Source organism: Schistocerca gregaria, chromosome 2, assembly GCF_023897955.1.
Source record: "Schistocerca gregaria isolate iqSchGreg1 chromosome 2, iqSchGreg1.2, whole genome shotgun sequence".
Lineage (NCBI taxonomy): Eukaryota > Metazoa > Arthropoda > Insecta > Orthoptera > Acrididae > Schistocerca > Schistocerca gregaria.
The window spans coordinates 855990110-856009857 of record NC_064921.1 but is presented as its reverse complement, the minus strand read 5'-3'; the positions used below and the strand labels follow the sequence as shown (position 1 = coordinate 856009857).

The following is a 19748-nucleotide window of genomic DNA, read 5'->3' as shown; positions in this document are numbered from 1 at the left end:
CCTCTAACTCGCTTATCGTGTTCGTGACACATCCTCCCCTATTACAATACAAAACGAAAGATCCATACCCACAGACCGGAAAGTTGCACAGGTCACACCAATATTCAACGAAGGCGATAGGAGTAATCCACTACAGGCCTGTATCATTAACGTCGATTTGCAGCAGGATTTTGCAACATGTATTGTGTTCGAACACTAAAAAATACGTCGAAGAGAACGATGTATAGACACACAGTCAGCACAGATTTATAAAACATCGCTCTCGTGAAACACAACTAGCTTTTTACTCACACGAAGTGTTCATTGGTGTTGTCAAATGATTCCAAATTGATTCCGCAATTCCAGATATCCAGAAGGCTTTTGATGCTGTACGTTGAAAGCGGCTTGTAATCAGATTGTGTGCCTATGGAATATCGCCTCAGTTAAGCGACTGGATTCGTGATTTCCCGTCAGAGAGGTCGCAGTTCGTCGTAAGTGACGGAAAGTCATCCATTAACACAGAAGTGATTTCTGGCGTTCCACAAGGTAGTTTTATAGGCCCTCTGTTGTTCCTTATCTATGTAAACTATGTTGGAGACGATCTGAGCAGCCCTCTTAGGTTGTTTGCAGATGACGCTGCCGTTTATTGTCTAGTAAAGCCATCAGAAAATCAAAACAAATTGCACAAATATTTAGAAAAGATATCTGTATTGTGTGAAAATTGGCAATTGACGCTAAATAATGAAAAGCGTAAGGTCATCAACATGAGTGCTAAGAGCAATCTGTTAAACTTCAGTTACACGATAAATTAATCAAATTAACTAAATACCTAGGAAATACAATTACGAACAACTTACATTGGAAAGAACATAGTGTTAATGTTGTGGGGAAGGTGAACCAAACACTACTATTTATTGGCAGAATATTTAGAAGGAGCAACAAATCTGCTGAGGCGACTGCCTGCAGTACGCTTGTCTGTCCTATTTTGGAGTACTGCTGCGCGGTGTGGGATCCTTACCAGATAGGATTGACAGAGTACATCGAAAAAGTTCAAAGAAGGGCAGCACGTTTTGTATTATCGAGGAATAGGACAGAGAGAGTCACGGATATGTACAGGATGAGGGGTGGACATCATTAAAACAAAGGCATTTCTAGTTGCGGCAGAATCTTCTCATGAAATTTTAGTCATCAACTTTCTCCTCCGAATGTGACAATAGTTTGTTGACGTCGGCCTATATAGGGAGAAACAATCATCATAATAAAATAAGGGAAATCTGAGCTCGCGCGGAAAGATATAGGTGTTCGTTCCTTCGCGCGCTATTCGACAGTGGAATAACAGAGAATTATTGTGAATGTGTTTCGATGAACCTGCTGCCAGGCACTTAAGTGTGATTTGCAGAGTATCCACGTAGATGTAGATGTAGGTGAAAAGATCTGCCCTCCTTTGAACCTTTTCAGTGTCCTCCGTCAATCCTATCTGGTAAGGATCCCGTACTGCACAGCAGTACCTGAGAAGAGGACGGACAAGCGTATTATAGACATTCTCTTTAGTAGATTTGTTGCATCTTCCAAGTGTTCTCCAAATAGAATGCAGTCTTAGAATGCAGTCCTTGATTCGCTCTCTCCAATATGTGTTCGTTCCGGTTTAAGTTGTTCGTGATTGTTATTCCTAGGTATTTAGTGGAATTTACTGCCTTTATATTTGTATTATACATCGCGTCATCTGAATTTAACGCGTCCTATTTAGCACTCAAGCGGAAGGCCACATGCTTTCTACTGTTCATGGTCAATTGTCATTTTTTGTGCTTTAAAGATATCATGTTTAAGTTGTTTTGTATTTCGTATTGAATTTCTGACGAGTTTAATTGACGGTAAATGACAGCATCATATGACAGAGCAGCTCACATCTTCTCCTAAATTGATTAAATTGGTTAAGAACAGTAGAGAAACTGTAAGACTTCCTTGGGGAACCCCAGAAACCAGTTCTGTTTCACTCGATAAGTTTCAGTCAACCAGTAGGAAATGTGGCCTTTCTGACAGGAAGTCACGGATCCAGGCGCGCAACTGTGGCGATGACCCATAGGCAAGCAATTTCATTAGAGGTCGATTGTGAGGAGCAGTGACAAAACAGTTCTGGAAACCTAGAAAAATAGAATCAACTTTAGATCTCCTGTCAATAGCACCCTTTTCTTCTTCTGAATAAACAGTCAATTGTCTTTCACACGAAATATATTATTTGAATCCGTGCTGGGCACGTTGCAATAGCCCCCAGCAAAGTCCCTGAGAAAAACCGGTTAATCTTGGCCGAAACGTGGTAAGAGAGTGAGAAGGTAAGGGCTTAAATACGGAGGCAGATCAATAATCTAATCGATGGAATCAAACCCAGCGAGAGTAATATAAGTAGCTAATCAAGTAAGACAAGTTCGTATGAAAATGGATGTAAGGCAGCATTGCAGATAATCATACCCGTTGTTCAGCTTGTGCGTCGAAGGAGCGTTGAAGGAATATGTGAATGACCTTCCACTTAACACCCATCAAGCAGATTTAGCACTTTTTGCAAACAGTTAGAGAGAAACAAACAGAATAAATTGTTAATGAAGTTTTTGAAAGAATTATTTAGTGGTTGCCCGAAGAGTAGCGGTTTCCTTAGTTTTGAGAAATCACAGTATATTCAGTTCTGTACAAAAAATAGAGCCATACCAACAGTTGAAATAGCAAGCGAATAAAAGTCAGCAAACAGAATAAAATCTTCTTAATTTTTGGGTGTACATACTGTTGAAAACTCAAACTGGAAGAAACATTACTTAGCCACTCAAACAGCTAAATTCAGATGCTTTTGTTCTTTGCACAGTTGCTAGACTTGGCAACAAAAGAATCAGTCTCCTAAAAAACCTGTTTTGCATCATTCTACCCAATAATGTCCTATGACCTAATTTTCGATGCAGCTTATCACTTCGAAATACAATATGATTAAACGAAAGTGGATAGTAAGAGTTATATATATATATATATATATATATATATATATATATATATATATATATATATATATATATATATATTGCTTTTTGTACTACAGTAAATACAAAAACCGCTCTTGTCCATTTATCAAACATATGTCACAATAGCTGCGGACTATGAAACCATGGTTTGTGGAAAAACTGCACCCAAAACATACAAAATTATAATTCTTAGAGAATAAATATTTGTGAGCGAAGAACTTTTTACGTTCCCCTTAACTTACCTGCAGAATACATGTACAGTGCTGCAGAGCTAGCGATTATAATAAAATGGTTAAGAAGAACGAAGCTCAATTTTACATTAAAGTGAAAGGCATTAAATGTGATTTCAGCATCACATTATCAGAATAAAGTGCTGCCAATATTCAGTTGATTTAACCTACAATAAATGTAAACTGTTTAAGACGATGCTTTCATTTGGAAACACAAATTTAAAACCAGAATTTGTAATAAACATTTGTGTGTGATATCGAAAAGATTGTTAACCGATTATGAGCGACTAATGGATTTTTCCACGATGTAGAAGTCCTGATATAGCTTAACAAAATTATAATTCTAAGAACAAAATCTTGTGGACTGTTGTGCAGAAGATGGTACTTCGGGACATCTATGTGACTTACTGCTTTAAGATTTATGTCCAGTGACATGATGTGTTCAAGCATAGACGACTGCTGCAGATATTTCGTCAATAAATAGCATGACCATAACTAGACACAGAATTTCAACGAGACATTTTAAATTGCAGTTGTTTCAAAGAAATGGCCACTACAAGAGATGTGAGACATTTAAGTATAAAAATAATTGTCAATAAATAACAAAATCACAGACTTATTTTAACTATTTAGCTTGAAATATCATTATCGAATATGACTGAAAGATTTCCAGGTTTTAGATTATATGGAGAAAGAAAAATCGATATGTGAAGCAATTAGGTTGACACCTCGCGAAATTCTCGTAAAACAAAATAACAATTCCTAAATGTAGATACCTTATCTTCACAAATGTGTCTCCAGTTTTTGAAATAATGACTTCCAATAATATATACAGAGCAAAGCAAATGGCAAGAGAGTCACATACGTTAACAGTCATACTTAGTAAATTAATTAAACAACGGTTCTGCTCTGATAAAAGTGAGAAGTATTGATGCTGGAAAAATAACTTATCATTTAAGACCCAATAAATAGAGTGCACCATAATCAAAGAAGCTGGAACAGATACATTTCGGACTTGAGTAATTACAGGCTAGTTCTCAAAATAAAATACAGAAAAGTAATAGATTAAAGAAATAGAAGCAGACTAAGAAAGGATAGTTACTGTACCAAAGTATAGTTGCTACCTGGAGCGTAGATGACGATAATCTGGTCCTAATATGATACCAGAAGCCCAAAAAAAGGAGGTACATACAAGTATAGCGTATTCACATCTCGTTAACCTGGAATGCAAGCTAGGACTGGACAAGTGTAAAGTATGTAACCAGTTTTAGCTTTAGCATTTTACAAAAACTACCTAAATTAGGGGTTTGAAACACGCTCCTCTCAGATCCACACCCAGTGGTGCCTAAGACCCGTCAGCGGTACAGTAAGCAATAGGTAACGATTGCTTACTATTGCTTATTGAGAGAAGTAGATACCGAAGAGTGGCAGATCGCCATAGCAATACTGCAGTTGGTTAAGTGGCGACCGTCCCAGGACTCGCTTCATACCTGCGCCGCTGGCGGCTGGTGGCTGGCTGCAGCTTTGTGGTGCACTGAGACTCAGCCACAAGGTTGCCTCCTGGCGAGGAAGTCGCTTTCCGCCGCCGCCTACAAGTTTCCCGTTCCGTTTCCTCCGTGCCTTGTCGACACTTTGCTCCGGATGAGGACGTGACTTCCCTTTCTCCTCTTATCCGCTCCTCCTCTTGCAGGCTAGCATTCTTGTTACACAGTGATTATCACTGGCAGAGAAATATCTGGTTTGCACAGGCCATGACGACTGTTAATAAAGTGGACAGACAGCATACTGGTCTCTGTGTGTTCCTCATCATCCGCTACTGAACATCCACCATTACTCGATAATGGGAATCTAAAGTGGTTACCAATTTTTCTGATGCCATTACTCCTGAGTGAAGTCAGATAACAGCTAGTACCTACCCTGTCCTTTCCCTACCATCATTAACATTAGAGTGCAACTTTAGAAGGAAACATAACTTTGTTTGAAAACTTCATTTTCAATTGATGAGAGATAAATGGTATTAGACTTTTTAAAAATTTTATTAAACCACAAACTAACGAGGCAGATTGTGCTGCTAATTTTTAAACATTTTTTAGAATGTTGAAGCCATTCTAAGTACATCGCAAGTGCAACCAATAGTTTCTTCTCCGATAACAGGGTAGACACTTGTTACAAATCTTGCTTCCTCTCTGCCCCTCCTCTCCCAAGCGATACTTATTTCAAAAACTCCCTGCTCCCTCATTTAAAATCAAATTTTATTCTCTCTCAGATATTTTATTTCTCAATGGTGATTTTTTTTCAGGTGCGCCATATCTCCCGTATTAACTTCATTTTCAAGATTTCATTCACTACTAATGACGAAAAATACACAAATACAGTTATATTTTTCGTTAAAAAACTTTATTTTGAAAACATTTTTATGAAAACAATGTAGAAGATGCCATCTCTTGACAATCTGTTTAACTAACATGGACAAAAAGTGTTACAGTTGTCCAGATTATTTACCCAGGCGCAGTCTGTTACGCGATTTCAGTCATACACGTCTATCTAAGGAATTTAGAAGGCGCCATCTATTGATACTCTGCTTTTACTATTGTGTTTGAGTTGTTCACTTTCCTTGAGCAAGCGTTGTGTACTGTGAGAAAATGAAAGAGAATAAAGTCCAATAAAAGTAGCCTTTGCTCTGACTCTTAACAGAACACAAAGTCAGAGTCATATTTATGTTTGTGCTAAAGACACATACCACCAAAGAAGTTTTATAAAATTAAGCTGTCAAAGACAATATTGGTTTTTTTATATATTTCACAGTTAAACATACTGTACAGAATAATATGGATTCTTACAGTGAGACTAATATTTGTGGGTGCTATTCAAAAAATGGCACCTTTTACTCATGAACACTTGCATTTACTTATTCACCTATTACTATGTTACGTTTTTTTTTTTTTTTTTTTTTTTTTTTTTTGTCATCAGTCTACTGACTGGTTTGATGCGGCCCGCCACGAATTCCTTTCCTGTGCTAACCTCTTCATCTCAGAGTAGCACTTGAAACCTACGTCCTCAATTATTTGCTTCACGTATTCCAATCTCTCTCTTCCTCTACAGTTTTTGCCCTCTACAGCTCCCTCTAGTACCATGGAAGTCATTCCCTCATGTCTTAGCAGATGTCCTATCATCCTGTCCCTTCTTCTTATCAGTGTTTTCCACATATTCCTTTCCTCTCCGATTCTGCGTAGAACCTCCTCATCCCTTACCTTATCAGTCCTCAGTCCACCTAATTTTCAACATTCGTCTGTAGCACCACATCTCAAATACTTCGATTCTCTTCTGTTCCGGTTTTCCCACAGTCCATGTTTCACTACCATACAATGCTGTACTCCAGACTTACATCCTCAGAAATTTCTTCCTCAAATTAAGGCCGGTATTTGATATTAGTAGACTTCTCTTGGCCAGAAATGCCTTTTTTGCCATAGCGAGTCTGCTTTTGATGTCCTCCTTGCTCCGTCCGTCATTGGTTATTTTACTGCCTAGGTAGCAGAATTCCTTAACTTCATTAACTTCGTGACCATCAATTATGATGTTTAGTTTCTTGCTGTTCTCATTTCTACTACTTCTCATTACCTTCGTCTTTCTCCGATTTACTCTCAAACCATACTGTGCACTCATTAGACTGTTGATTCCGTTCAGCAGATCGTTTAATTCTTCTTCACTTTCACTCAGGATGGCAATGTCATCAGCGAATCGTATCATTGATATCCTTTCACCTTGTATTTTAATTCCACTCCTGTACCTTTCTTTTATTTCCATCACTGCTTCCTCGATCTACAGATTGAAGAGTAGAGGCGAAAGGCTACAGCCTTGTCTTACACCCTTCTTAATACAAGCACTTCGTTCTTGGTCGTCCACTCTTATTATTCCCTCTTGGTTGTTGTACATATTGTATATGACACGTCTCTCCCTATAGCTTACCCCTACTTTTCTCAGAATCTTGAACAGCTTGCACCATTTTATCTTGTCGAACGCTTTTTCCAGGTCGACAAATCCTATGAACGCGTCTTAATTTTTCTTTAGCCTTGCTTCCATTATCAGCCGTAACGTCAGAACTGCCTCTCTCGTGCCTTTACTTTTCCTAAAGCCAAACTGATCGTCACCTAGCGCATTATCAATTTTCTTTTCCATTCTTCTGTATATTAGTCTTGTAAGCAGCTTCGATGCATGAGCTGTTAAGCTGATTGTGCGATAATTCTCGCACTTGTCAGCTCTTGCCGTCTTCGGAATTGTGTGGATGATGCTTGTCCGAAAGTCAGATGATATGTCGCCAGACTCATATATTCTACACACCAACGTGAACAGTCATTTTGTTGCCACTTCCCCTAATGATTTTAGAAATTCTGATGGATTGTTATCTATCCCTTCTGCCTTATTTGACCTATCGCTGACTAATCAGGATAGAATGCGAATTATTTGCACGCATCGGTTCGTACGAACTTATTATTTGTAAATCACTCGGTTGCTTGACACTTTAGTTCTGAGTTTCAGCAGCTGTAAGACTTCAGCCTGCCAACGGTTTGCATCTAACCACTGCTAATAATAATAATAATAATAATAATAATAATAATAATAATAATGTGCACAACAGGACGTATAGTAGTGTAGTTGCCGTTACATAGCTGTTGTTGTGTTGCTCTGCCAATTCGTTTAATGTTGTGATATGAGTAACGCAATAATATTCATGGAACTACCTACAATTTGGAGAAAGCATTTTCGTGAGTTATTTAAGCATATGTGGTGTATATGTCACAGTTTTACTGTCATATATGCATGATACAAAGTACAGACTATGTGAGCAAGATATTGTTCACACTTTCGTTTCATAATCTCTAACCTCCACAACAGTGTTCCACGCACCATTTATATGGAAAAAGTGTAATTATTGGTACCTTATGTAGCCAGTGTTGCAGTGTTACGAAATAACGATAATAGTAACGAAACACAATTGAAGCCCCTTGTTTTGACCCTTATAAAATTTCGTTTTACCATCAGGCGGTAACTACCCCCAGATAGGAACCACTGTTCCAGAAGTAATGCCAGACGAGATTTATAAATCCCTTCGAGATATGAACAAAGGGAAATCGTCGAGGGATAGTCGTGCTTTAAAAGAAATGATTAAACAGCTGGAAACGCTATACAAATTCTTCTCATAATCTTCGCGAAAGGAGACTGTTTTCCAAAACTCGAAACGATTCACAGGAAGAGGAACAGATTAAGATAAAAAACCGTAGAAGTGATCTCTGTATTCGACAAGATATTCACGAGAATGCTGAGGCTTCCATGGTCAGTTGCTGATGTACTGCCTGATGGCCTACATTTGGGGATCTTGCGTCATGTTTATTTAATGTTTTCTCCGACATTTCACCAGCACGAATCGCTCGAACTGGCAAAGTTTCAGCCTCCTCTGCTGGTACCGACCGATGGAGGTTGAGTTATCGACAATGCCAGCTGAGCGTGCAGGAAACAAGAAAAAAATCATTAAACAAACGTCGGTTGAAGACCCCCATATGAAAGTCAACAAGAGATACGTCATATTCACTAAAATTATGATCGAGAATATGAAGACATTAATCAGAAACAAGCTTCATTGTGGTTAGAGCACACGTGCCATATGCAAGTCAACAATGAAACTATAGAATATTGCAGTGAGTGTTTCTGCTTTTTGTCGGATTCGAAGAGTTTGGGAACGCTTTCGACTCAGTTTCAACAACCATTGTGAATTAAAGCAATAATTCAGTCTCTGTTAGAATACCGAAGAAAACTTAGACAAAAGTTAAAGCTTCCAATTCATAACTGGTAGAGGAGACAGCAAGGATATTCCATATCATTAAAACTGTTCATAGCAGTATTAGAAGACTTTCACAGATACTTAAAATGATGCAACGGAGACAGAATAGATATTAATGCAACATCATTGAACTGGTTTTCTTTTGTTGATTATGTAGTACTGTTTACCACTAGTGTGGTACACATAAACTTTAACAACAAATGTAAGGACATATTAAAGTAAGCTCGAATAAATGCTTTAAAATCAATTGCAATAAGACTAAACTGATGTACAATAAACATACCCAAAAGAAAATGAGATTTTGGAAGCAGTGAACAACTTTCTATCTTCAGAACATTTGAAGATTAAGACTGGGTGAACAGAAAAAGAAATGAAAAGAAGATAAAAATGATCTAGAGTGCTCTTTGTGTGCAAAATGATACGAAGCTTCCAGTTCTTTTGATCTACACTAGTGAGCATTAAAGTTTTGATTCGCAGCAGTGAGACAGGAACTTCAAATGCGAAAATCATTAAAAATTAGGGGATAATAAGCGAACAATGGAGAGGGTAATGTTGGCAATTATTGGGTGAGAGTGGGAAACAAATGAATCAGGAAACAGACCGGAGTGTAACATTTAATTGCGATCACGATAGAAAAAACGATGGAGACGGCCGATATGCAACCGGGTGAACAAGTGGCACATGGACTAAACAAGTTCTTTTACAAGATTCTAACATTAAGGATCAAGATGCAGCCTAATGTAAAGTAGTAGATGACAAAAGAGAACATACAGGAGCGACACAAATGCGTGCAGATGAACACCATAATGCACAGAAAATTCTAGACAAGATCATTATCCGGCACTGGATACCATGTGGTTGATGAAAATGACAATGATTGCTGTATAAAGATCTTGGATTTCTCCACATACTGTCACCTAAAAAGGTACAGTTTCATGATGCTCCTTTATGTTTTCTAATGTCATCCACCACCATACTATAATATTTTTTTCCTTATTTCTTAGAATCCAGCTAAGCACACCATACTTTATAGAGAAACCATTAACGAAATTAAAGGCTTTACAAACAACTGGTTTGAATAGTACCTAACAAAGGTAATAAAAAAGTTAAGCTCGATTATTCAAACGATTTTGGAGTAAGAGAAATTTGTTCTGATTGGGGAGAAATGACGAATGGCGTATCACACTGTTCAATTTTGGGTCTACTTCTATTCACTGTGTACGTGAATGACCTTCTAACTAACGTTCAAAAAACGTAAGTGGCGTTTTTTGCAGACGATATTGTAATTTTATAAATTTCCTTTTGAGATAAAGCAACGGAATAAGCAAATAATTAAGTTTCTCAAAGAATTATTAGTTGGTTTTTTGAAAATGGATTCCCTGAATTCTGAGTAAACAAAAGAGAATGCACTGGGCGAGGCTTCGTGTGCCATGTGCACAAGTCAGCGTACTCACATCCGTGACCAGTACAATTACACGATATACAGAAGATTACTCTGTCATAAAGTAAATAAAACGATTAAAATAAAAGAGATAACAATAAATTTTAGTAGATATGATGTGTTACAAGATAACACTAAAAATGCAACTGTAGTTACTAACTACATAGTAAATTGTACATCGTACATTTCCGTGTACGTTTGTGTATTTTGTAAGACATAAACTGCGAAATGAACTAAATATTCTGATTACTATGTTCCCTCACTCTTACCTTGCAGAACATTTATATGTAGTAATATTATTGCTAAAGTGTATGACTGTCTGTAATCAGATTCCTACTATCATTTTACCTTAGGTTAAATTAAGGGCACAGCAAAACTGGTAAATAAATGTACTACTGAAATAATATGACCCAGTTCTGGCGTATCTTCACTTGTTTTTTGTCTTCTTTTTATCATTTTTGTATAGGCACTATGAACCACGTGACCACAGCATTTTGTTGTATGCATCTTACTGTTGACACTCGCAAATAATGTGACAGGTACAGCTGGTTGCTCATTATTTTGATATATGCAACTACAGCTGCTGAGAAGGATAAAATACTGAAGAAGAAACTTATAACTCAGTGGATTTTGACACACTGTATCATCATGTGACCGAATGGAACGGAAAGAAGCCGTAATAACTGGCAAGATGGAAAGTATTCTCTGCCGTGCACTTCAGAATGGTTTGCGGACTATAGATGTTGGTATTGTCGATCCTAGTGGTATAATCTCTAAGCGCTTGCCTGCAAACCTGGCCTAACTATGGAAACTTTCAGTCTGCCTTTAACCTAGCTTCGGCCTCTCAATGAAGTGAAAAGTCGCCAGGTACGAAAAGTGATTCGTGTGCCACGCTTAACTGTAGGTCACCTATCCCTGGTTGGGTTACGTACACTATAGTTGCTGAAGTGGCGTCTAGCCTACGGTCTTGATCGGGCCATTGAGTCATACGAAATTAATATTGTCGTCACATACATAGTTTGTTGTTTAGCTATTAAAATTGTGTTTTTCAGAATATGTGTCATGCCTTTTTACCCGCGGTTCATGACTGCGTATTGGTGTTGCCTGCTGATATACAGTATCTTGTCTCCGTAATTCTCGTGTTCGTTAATAAATTTTCTCCCACGCCATTATTTTGCAGCAACACATATGATTTATCGAGTGAGGATGTATAATTGTGGCAATGAGTAATGACGTATCACTCAATTTCTAGAGGTTTTACTGCCAAAGAAGCAAAAAGGGCGAGTCAGCGCTACACTGCGAAGTGTGCCTGCGCGTATCGGAAAGTGCGAACCACGTTTATCGTCGGTGCACCAACAGTACATCGTAATAGGAATGGGTATAACGCATAACAGCAAATATTTGTCTTCGGTGTGCATCGCAGGCTTTGGCAGTCGTTGGATAAACCTCCTGCAAATCAAACGCGTCGTTAGAAACCATTAGCACAGTCTGTGAATAGCAGACAGACGAACATGTAAGCAGCTGGTTGCCTGTGTGCTGTTGGGATTTCCCTCCAAAGTACCAATGTCCCTCCATCGCACTCTGTCCACACGCAAGTAAGGACAATGCAGACGCGTAGAGTCTAATGTGATTGGAAGAAATGCAGCAGAAACAACGAATTTTTTGAATTGGTATGCAATTGAATAAATATACCTTCCTATCTTGTCAGAGCCCATTTTCAAAGCGAAATTCACAAATATTCTTCAATCCCCTACGCGTCACATACTAAAGACCGTGAAGATGAAATTAATATCAGCTAGCAAAAAAACATCATCTTATGTTTCATTCGAGAACTGAACTGAAAACAGTAATAAGGGCTGAGCATACCGTTCGGTCTTCGAGAAGGACTTTACTGACGGTACACGAGCCCGGAACAGATAGCCTATGAATGTGAAAAGAACTCGCCCGTGTCATTGTTACCGAAACGGTCCTGGCATTTCACCATAAGCAGTTTGTGGAAACCACGCAAAGCCTAAGTCAAATGACAGGTCCAGAGTTTGAATCGCCGTCTTTGAGAATGCGAGTCCAAGTGTCTCGATAAATGCTTCACCTAACTATATCACAGAAGTTTATGAAATATTAACATGCGAATTCAAAAAAGTACTCTGTAATTAGGTACTAAAATTTGCATATTTACTTACGTCACGTCGCACATCGAAGCATGAGCTTCATCTGCAAGTCAGAGACTTGGATTTTAATTCGTCAGTATAGATCTCAAGAAATCAGTACTGTTACGACGTTTAATAAGTATCACATTTCTCACAAACATGTGCTTCTTTTACTGTAACGCTGCGTACATATACAGCAAAATAGGGACGCAACTACAGATACTGATATAACATTTCTTTGTAAGAATTAAGTTTCTATAAAAATGTTGAAATTCAACGAGAAATCCAATTCAACGAGAGTGCTATGTTTACGAACTAAAATTTTATATAGTTTGAAATAAAGTGTAGCATAGTCATGGACTCAGCCTTAATAAATATAGCAAAATAAACAGTGCCTTGTGCTCTTAATAGCGATTTGAGGAGTGCGTATGTAGATTTAAGTGATCGTTCGACGCCCGTCAGCGAAGTTATCTATACTAAATCTCTTTGTTACTGTCGTTCCATTGACTACGGTCCTATTCTTAATCCTGTAGTTGTTTCCTGCACAAAGATGATAAAAGTAGATTTAGCACCGGTAGTTTGATAGTGGTTATTCGATGCAACACAACTGTGGTAAAAACTTTCTCAGCTATTGCATTAATTGTTTCAAGCCCCCCAAGCCTTTCCTTCTGCTCCCACAATTTTCAGAGCGAAATGAAATGACGATAGGTGGAAAACGTAAGCAGGTAAATGGATAATAGGTAGACCATAGTTAGTTAGTTACGTGCTCCATAGATCATTTGAACGATTTTTCATGTAAATTATGTGTAACGAGTAAGCTAACGAGATATTATACTGTATTATTTAGTTCCGTGAATGGGTACATGATGGCCATTCAAAAACGCCGCAGCCCAGGCCCAGATATAACGTTCTTAACTTATTATCGTTCACTCCTGCTAGTATAACATTTTTTTAGAAACTACTAATTCCTCTATGGAGTAGAAGGAGTTAAGTTCAAGAAAAGATTTTAGTTTAGATTTAAAACTTGCTCTATTACCTGTCCTGCATTTTGTTAGGAGTTTGATTCGCTTACTTCAAAGACTCGCAATTTTACCAATAGGAAAGGTAGCTAAACGTAAATGTTTCAGCAGGTCAGCAATATGCTTTTTCCAGTTCGAGTTCACAGCAATATGTTCAACAAAAATTTGGAGCGTTCTGTCCTGTTTAGTGACTCCTGTTCAAGTGCTACACCAGTTTTTTGTATGACTGTATTTGTTGTACGGAACGTAGTTTCATGTTACGTTCACGCCGCTACTAACAAACTGCACCTTTCAGCACTAGATATGAACAATTTCTTCACGTTTTAATGTTATTTGTAGTACCATTGTCGGTGGCATTTATAGTGATACACTGGTGTATCCCTTATTTTTCCTTTTCTCGATTTAGTAATAAAAAATAGTGATCCAGGAGGTATTTTTCATTCATTACATCGATATTATTGCAGTGGCAGCTATCGAAATAAGAAGAAACAATAAAGTACACCAAGAATGACGTAATAAGGAAAATACAGAAAATACAAAGTGCCTCTGATACAAAGAACTGCCTATTCTATTTTACGTTCAGGTTAATTATAAATGGAATAGGGTACGTACAGTAGCAATAATCATTCCATCTCTGATAGTCATATGTTTGCTGCTTCCGTGAGAGCTCATCTGGATGAGGGGGTATTCGGTTTCAAGACAGCAACATAATTAAAGCATAAATAACATATGCAAGTAATAAAGTTGTAAATTCATAGCTAAAAAGGTGGAAGTGCACGTAAGTTTCAGCAACTAATGGAAGGACTTAACGGAGTGATTCTCGTTGGCTACCGTATGCTATCATCTGATTGGCTGCGACCAAGGATAACGAATTGGCAACAGCAGGACATAACGAAAATTCGCCGACAATATAGGTGCACCTTAGCTTAAAGGGGTACAAATTGACGTAAACTGACAGAACAAGTTGATGGTGAGTTTGTATTTATGACACATTAAGACAACAAATAGAAAGAGAATATTAAAAAATAGTCCTATCTGAAGTGGTTTTGGTAGAATACAAAAGGTTTTCAAAAGTAAGCTCGCGACATTTCTGAAACGGAAAATTTACTATCAACGTGTATTACTACTTTCGACTCATAATAGGGGGCCACAGAGTTCCAGAGTGATAAACGTTACAAACCAGATGGTTGTTCGGCATGCAATGGTGCTATGTAATTTGGGAATTACTAGATAGGCCAGAAAACGAAACAAATGTAGCAGTGAATTCGATTTTATCCGTTAGAAATAATTTGTGAACGTCTGCGATTGAAAAACCAGTGGGTTTCTTATAAAATAATTTTTTTCTGCTACAAGTCACGATTATGTTTTTATTTAGCTCTTGCGCGACGCATTTAGAGAAATGACTCCCATGTTCAAGTGATTTTTCGTTTATTATGCCATTTATTCGTGATGTGTGAGATGCCCCATTGCTGTGTTGCCTGCGTAATTTTGTAATGAATGGTCGATCTTTACATATAGTTAACGGTGAATTTGGGAAAAATTTCTACTGTCGGAGTCGTCCACTTATGAAGAAACCCATATAGATCAAATATAATAGTATTTACCACCAAAGATAACAGAACAGTACAACACATCTTGCATCGAAAACATGATGAATAAATGGCGTAGCACACAAAAACGCTCTTGAAAATGGAAATTATTTCCCGAAACGAGTCGTGCTAAAGATACACATAGAGAAAGTCTTTAGTGGTTCTAGAAAAAGTTATTTTACAAACAAACACACTGAATCACGGAATATAAAGATGTTTAAGGAGTAATTATGGCCGTAAGGGAAGTTAAGTCGATGCGAAAAGGCTGTGCATGTAGGGAGGCGAACGGACGACAGATGGACGATGGAAATTATGGCTTAGAGATGGGTTGAAGCAACGATCTAATAAAATTTAAATAAATAACGCTAGCAAACAGACAGGATCGACGTGGATACTTGAGGCAGAGAACAAAAACCCTTTTACTGGAGCCGTCAGTGGAAACTGTTAGGTATCCATATTCTTCCGCTGGTAACGTGATAAGTGATATGTCCGACATAAGATTTCTCTAATTCAAAATAAATGAGAAGCCTGATGGAGAAAGTGGATTCAGTTCACCAAACACATCTAAGCTATTATTTAATAAGCTAATGAACCTTCAACTTTCACAGTAATCTATTTTATTAACGTGTTTTATTAGGTTACCTTCTTGTCTGTTTGACTGTAAAAATTTTGCAATTGGTTTTAAACTAGCTCCCTAATGGGCTAGCCACATGAAATTTTAAATATAGTTCAGATGTGTATTACATTGCAGGGGTAAATCGCTCTCTTGTCAGTCTGTGGGTAGGGGGTGAGAAAGTTTGGTTACACCTGACATGCTGGATACCCTGCAGGATCAATGTGTTGTGTGGGTAACATCATAATGTGTTCCAGGCGATACGTGAGCGGACGGCACGATTGAGCAGAGCGGTAAGAGACGATGGGTAGACAGAGGGCGAGTAAGAAATTTGTGCAGTATGTGTGACATACAATATGTGTGACATACCCGTACACAGGGGAAGCCGATGCTAGTACATACAGGGTGATTCAAAAATGACCGGTATATTTGAAACGGCAATAAAAACTAAACGAGCAGCGATAGAAATACACCGTTTGTGGCAATATGCTTAGGACAACAGTACATTTTCAGGCGGACAAACTTTCGAAATTACAGTAGTTACAATTTTCAACAACAGATGGCTCTGCAAGTGATGTGAAAGATATAGAAGACAACGCAGTCTGTGGGTGCGCCATTCTGTATGTCGTCTTTCTGCTGTAAGCGTGTGCTGTTCACAACGTGCAAGTGTGCTGTGGACAACATGGTTTATTCCTTAGAACAGAGGATTTTTCTGGTGTTGGAATTCCACCGCCTAGAACACAGTGTTGTTGCATCAAGACAAAGTTTTCAACGGAGGTTTAATGTAACCAAAGGACCGAAAAGCGATACAATAAAGGATCTGTTTGAAAAATTTCAACGGACTGGGAACGTGACAGATGAACGTGCTGGAAAGGTAGGGCGACCGCGTACGGCAACCACAGAGGGCAACGCGCAGCTAGTGCAGCAGGTGATCCAACAGCGGCCTCGGGTTTCCGTTCGCCGTGTTGCAGCTGCGGTCCAAATGACGCCAACGTCCACGTATCGTCTCATGCGCCAGAGTTTACACCTCTATCCATACAAAATTCAAACGCGGCAACCCCTCAGCGCCGCTACCACTGCTGCACGAGAGACATTCGCTAACGATATATTGCACAGGATTGATGACGGCGATATGCATGTGGGCAGCATTTGGTTTACTGACGAAGCTTATTTTTACCTGGACAGCTTCGTCAATAAACAGAATTGGCGCATATGGGGAACCGAAAAGCCCCATGTTGCAGTCCCATCGTCCCTGCATCCTCAAAAAATACTGGTCTGGGCCGCCATTTCTTCCAAAGGAATCATTGGCCCATTTTTCAGATCCGAAACGATTACTGCATCACGCTATCTGGACATTCTTTGTGAATTTGTGGCGGTACAAACTGCCTTAGACGACACTGCGAACACCTCGTGGTTTATGCAAGACGGTGCCCGGCCATATCGCACCGCAGACGTCTTTAATTTCCTGAATGAATATTTCGATGATCGTGTGATTGCTTTGGGCTATCCGAAACACACAGGAGGCGGCGTGGATTGGCCTCCCTATTCGCCAGACATAAACCCCTGTGACTTCTTTCTGTGGGGACACTTGAAAGACCAGGTGTACCGCCAGAATCCAGAAACAATTGAACAGCTGAAGCTGTACATCTCATCTGCATGTGAAGCCATTCCGCCAGACACGTTGTCTAAGGTTTCGGGTAATTTAATTCAGAGACTGCGTCATATTATTGCTACGCATGGTGGATATGTGGAAAATATCGTACTATAGAGTTTCCCAGACCGCAGCGCCATCTGTTGTTGACAATTGTAACTACTGTAATTTCGAAAGTTTGTCTGCCTGAAAATGTACTGTTGTCCCAAGCATATTGCAACAAACGGTGTATTTCTATCGCTGCTCGTTTAGTTTGTATTGCCGTTTCAAATATACCGGTCATTTTTGAAACACCCTGTATATATAAGGGTGGTCCATTCATCGTGACCGGGCCAAATATCTTACGAAATAAGCATCAAACGAAAAACTACAAAGAACGAAACTTGTCTAGCTTTAGGGGGAAATCAGGTGGCCACTATGGTTGGCCCGCTAGATGGCGCTGCCATAGGTCAAACGGATATCAACTGCGTTTTTTTTTTTTTTTTTTTTTTTTTTTTTGTAATAGGAACCCCCACTTTTTTATTACATGTTTGTGTAGTACGTAAAGAAATATAAATGTTTCAGTTGGACCACTTTTTTCGCATTGTGATAGATGGCGCTGTATTAGTCACAAACATATGGCTCACAATTTTAGACGAACAGTTGGTAACAGGTAAGTTTTTTAAATTAAAATACAGAACGTAGGTATGTTTGAACATTTTATTTCGGTTGTTCCAATGTGATACATGTACCTTTATGAACTTATTTCTGAGAACGCGTGCTGTTACAGCGTGATTACCTGTAAATACCACATTAATGCAATAAATGCTCAAAATGATGTCCGTCAACCTCACTGCATTTGGCAATACGTGTAACGTTTCTCTCAACAGCGAGTAGTTCACCTTCCGTAATGTTCGCACATGATTGACAATGCGCTGACGCATGTTATCAGGCGTTGTCGGTGGATCACGATAGCAAATATCCTTCAACTTTCCCCACAGAAAGAAATCCGGGGACGTCAGATCCGGCGAACGTGCGGTCCACGGTATGGTGCTTTCACGACCAATCCACCTGTCATGAAATATGCTATTCAATACCGCTTCAACCTCACGCAAGCTGTGTGCAGGACATCCATCATGTTGGAAGTACATCGCCATTCTGTCATGCAGTGAAACATCTTGTAATAACATCGGTAGAACATTACGTAGGAAATGAGCATACATTGCACCATTTAGATTGCCATCAATAAAATGGGGGCCAATTATCCTTCCTCCCATAATGCCGCACCATACATTAACCCGCCAAGGTAGCTGATGTTACACTTGTCGCAGCCATCGTGGATTTTCCGTTGCGCAATAGTGCATATTATGCCGGTTTACGTTACCGCTGTTGGTGAATGACGCTTCGTCGCTAAATACACTCCTGGAAATTGAAATAAAAACACCGTGAATTCATTGTCCCAGGAAGGAGAAACTTTATTGACACATTCCTGGGGTCAGATACATCACATGATCACACTGACAGAACCATAGGCACATACACACAGGCAACCGAGCATGCACAATGCCGGCACTAGTACAGTGTATATCCACCTTTCGCAGCAATGCAGGCTGCTATTCTCCCATGGAGACGATCGTAGAGATGCTGGATGTAGTCCTGTGGAACGGCTTGCCATGCCATTTCCACCTGGCGCCTCAGTTGGAAAAGCGTTCGTGCTGGACGTGCAGACCGCGTGAGACGACGCTTCATCCAGTCCCAAACATGCTCAATGGGGGACAGATCCGGAGATCTTGCTGGCCAGGATAGTTGACTTACACATTCTAGAGCACGTTGGGTGGCACGGGATACATGCGGACGTGCATTGCCCTGTTGGAACAGCAAGTTCCCTTGCCGGTCTAGGAATGGTAGAACGATGGGTTCGATGACGGTTTGGATGTACCGTGCACTATTCAGTGTCCCCTCGACGATCACCAGAGGTGTACGGCCAGTGTAGGAGATCGCTCCCCACACCATGATGCCGGGTGTTGGCCCTGTGTGCCTCGGTCGTATGCAGTCCTGATTGTGGCGCTCAACTGCACGGCGCCAAACACGCATACGACCATCATTGGCACCAAGGCAGAAGCGACTCTCATCGCTGAAGACGACACGTCTCCATTCGTCCCTCCATTCACGCCTGTCGCGACACCACTGGAGGCGGGCTGCACGATGTTGGGGCGTGAGCGGAAGACGGCCTAACGGTGTGCGGGACCGTAGCCCAGCTTC

The 19748-nt window shown here is 39.5% G+C and overlaps 1 protein-coding gene across 7 annotated transcripts in view; it reads right to left on the bottom strand.

Moving 5' to 3' along the window:
- LOC126335229 (uncharacterized) overlaps positions 1-19748 on the bottom strand; it is a 205077-nt gene that overhangs the window by 143285 nt on the left and 42044 nt on the right. For 2 of the 7 annotated variants that reach the window (XM_049998269.1, XM_049998273.1), the window contains exon 1: positions 4702-4756. The exons of the other annotated variants lie outside the window; for them this stretch is intronic. The gene's annotated coding sequence lies outside the window, so the exon portion shown is untranslated. Of the gene's footprint in view, positions 1-4701; positions 4757-19748 lie in introns of those variants that run through there. 7 annotated transcript variants of the gene reach the window in all.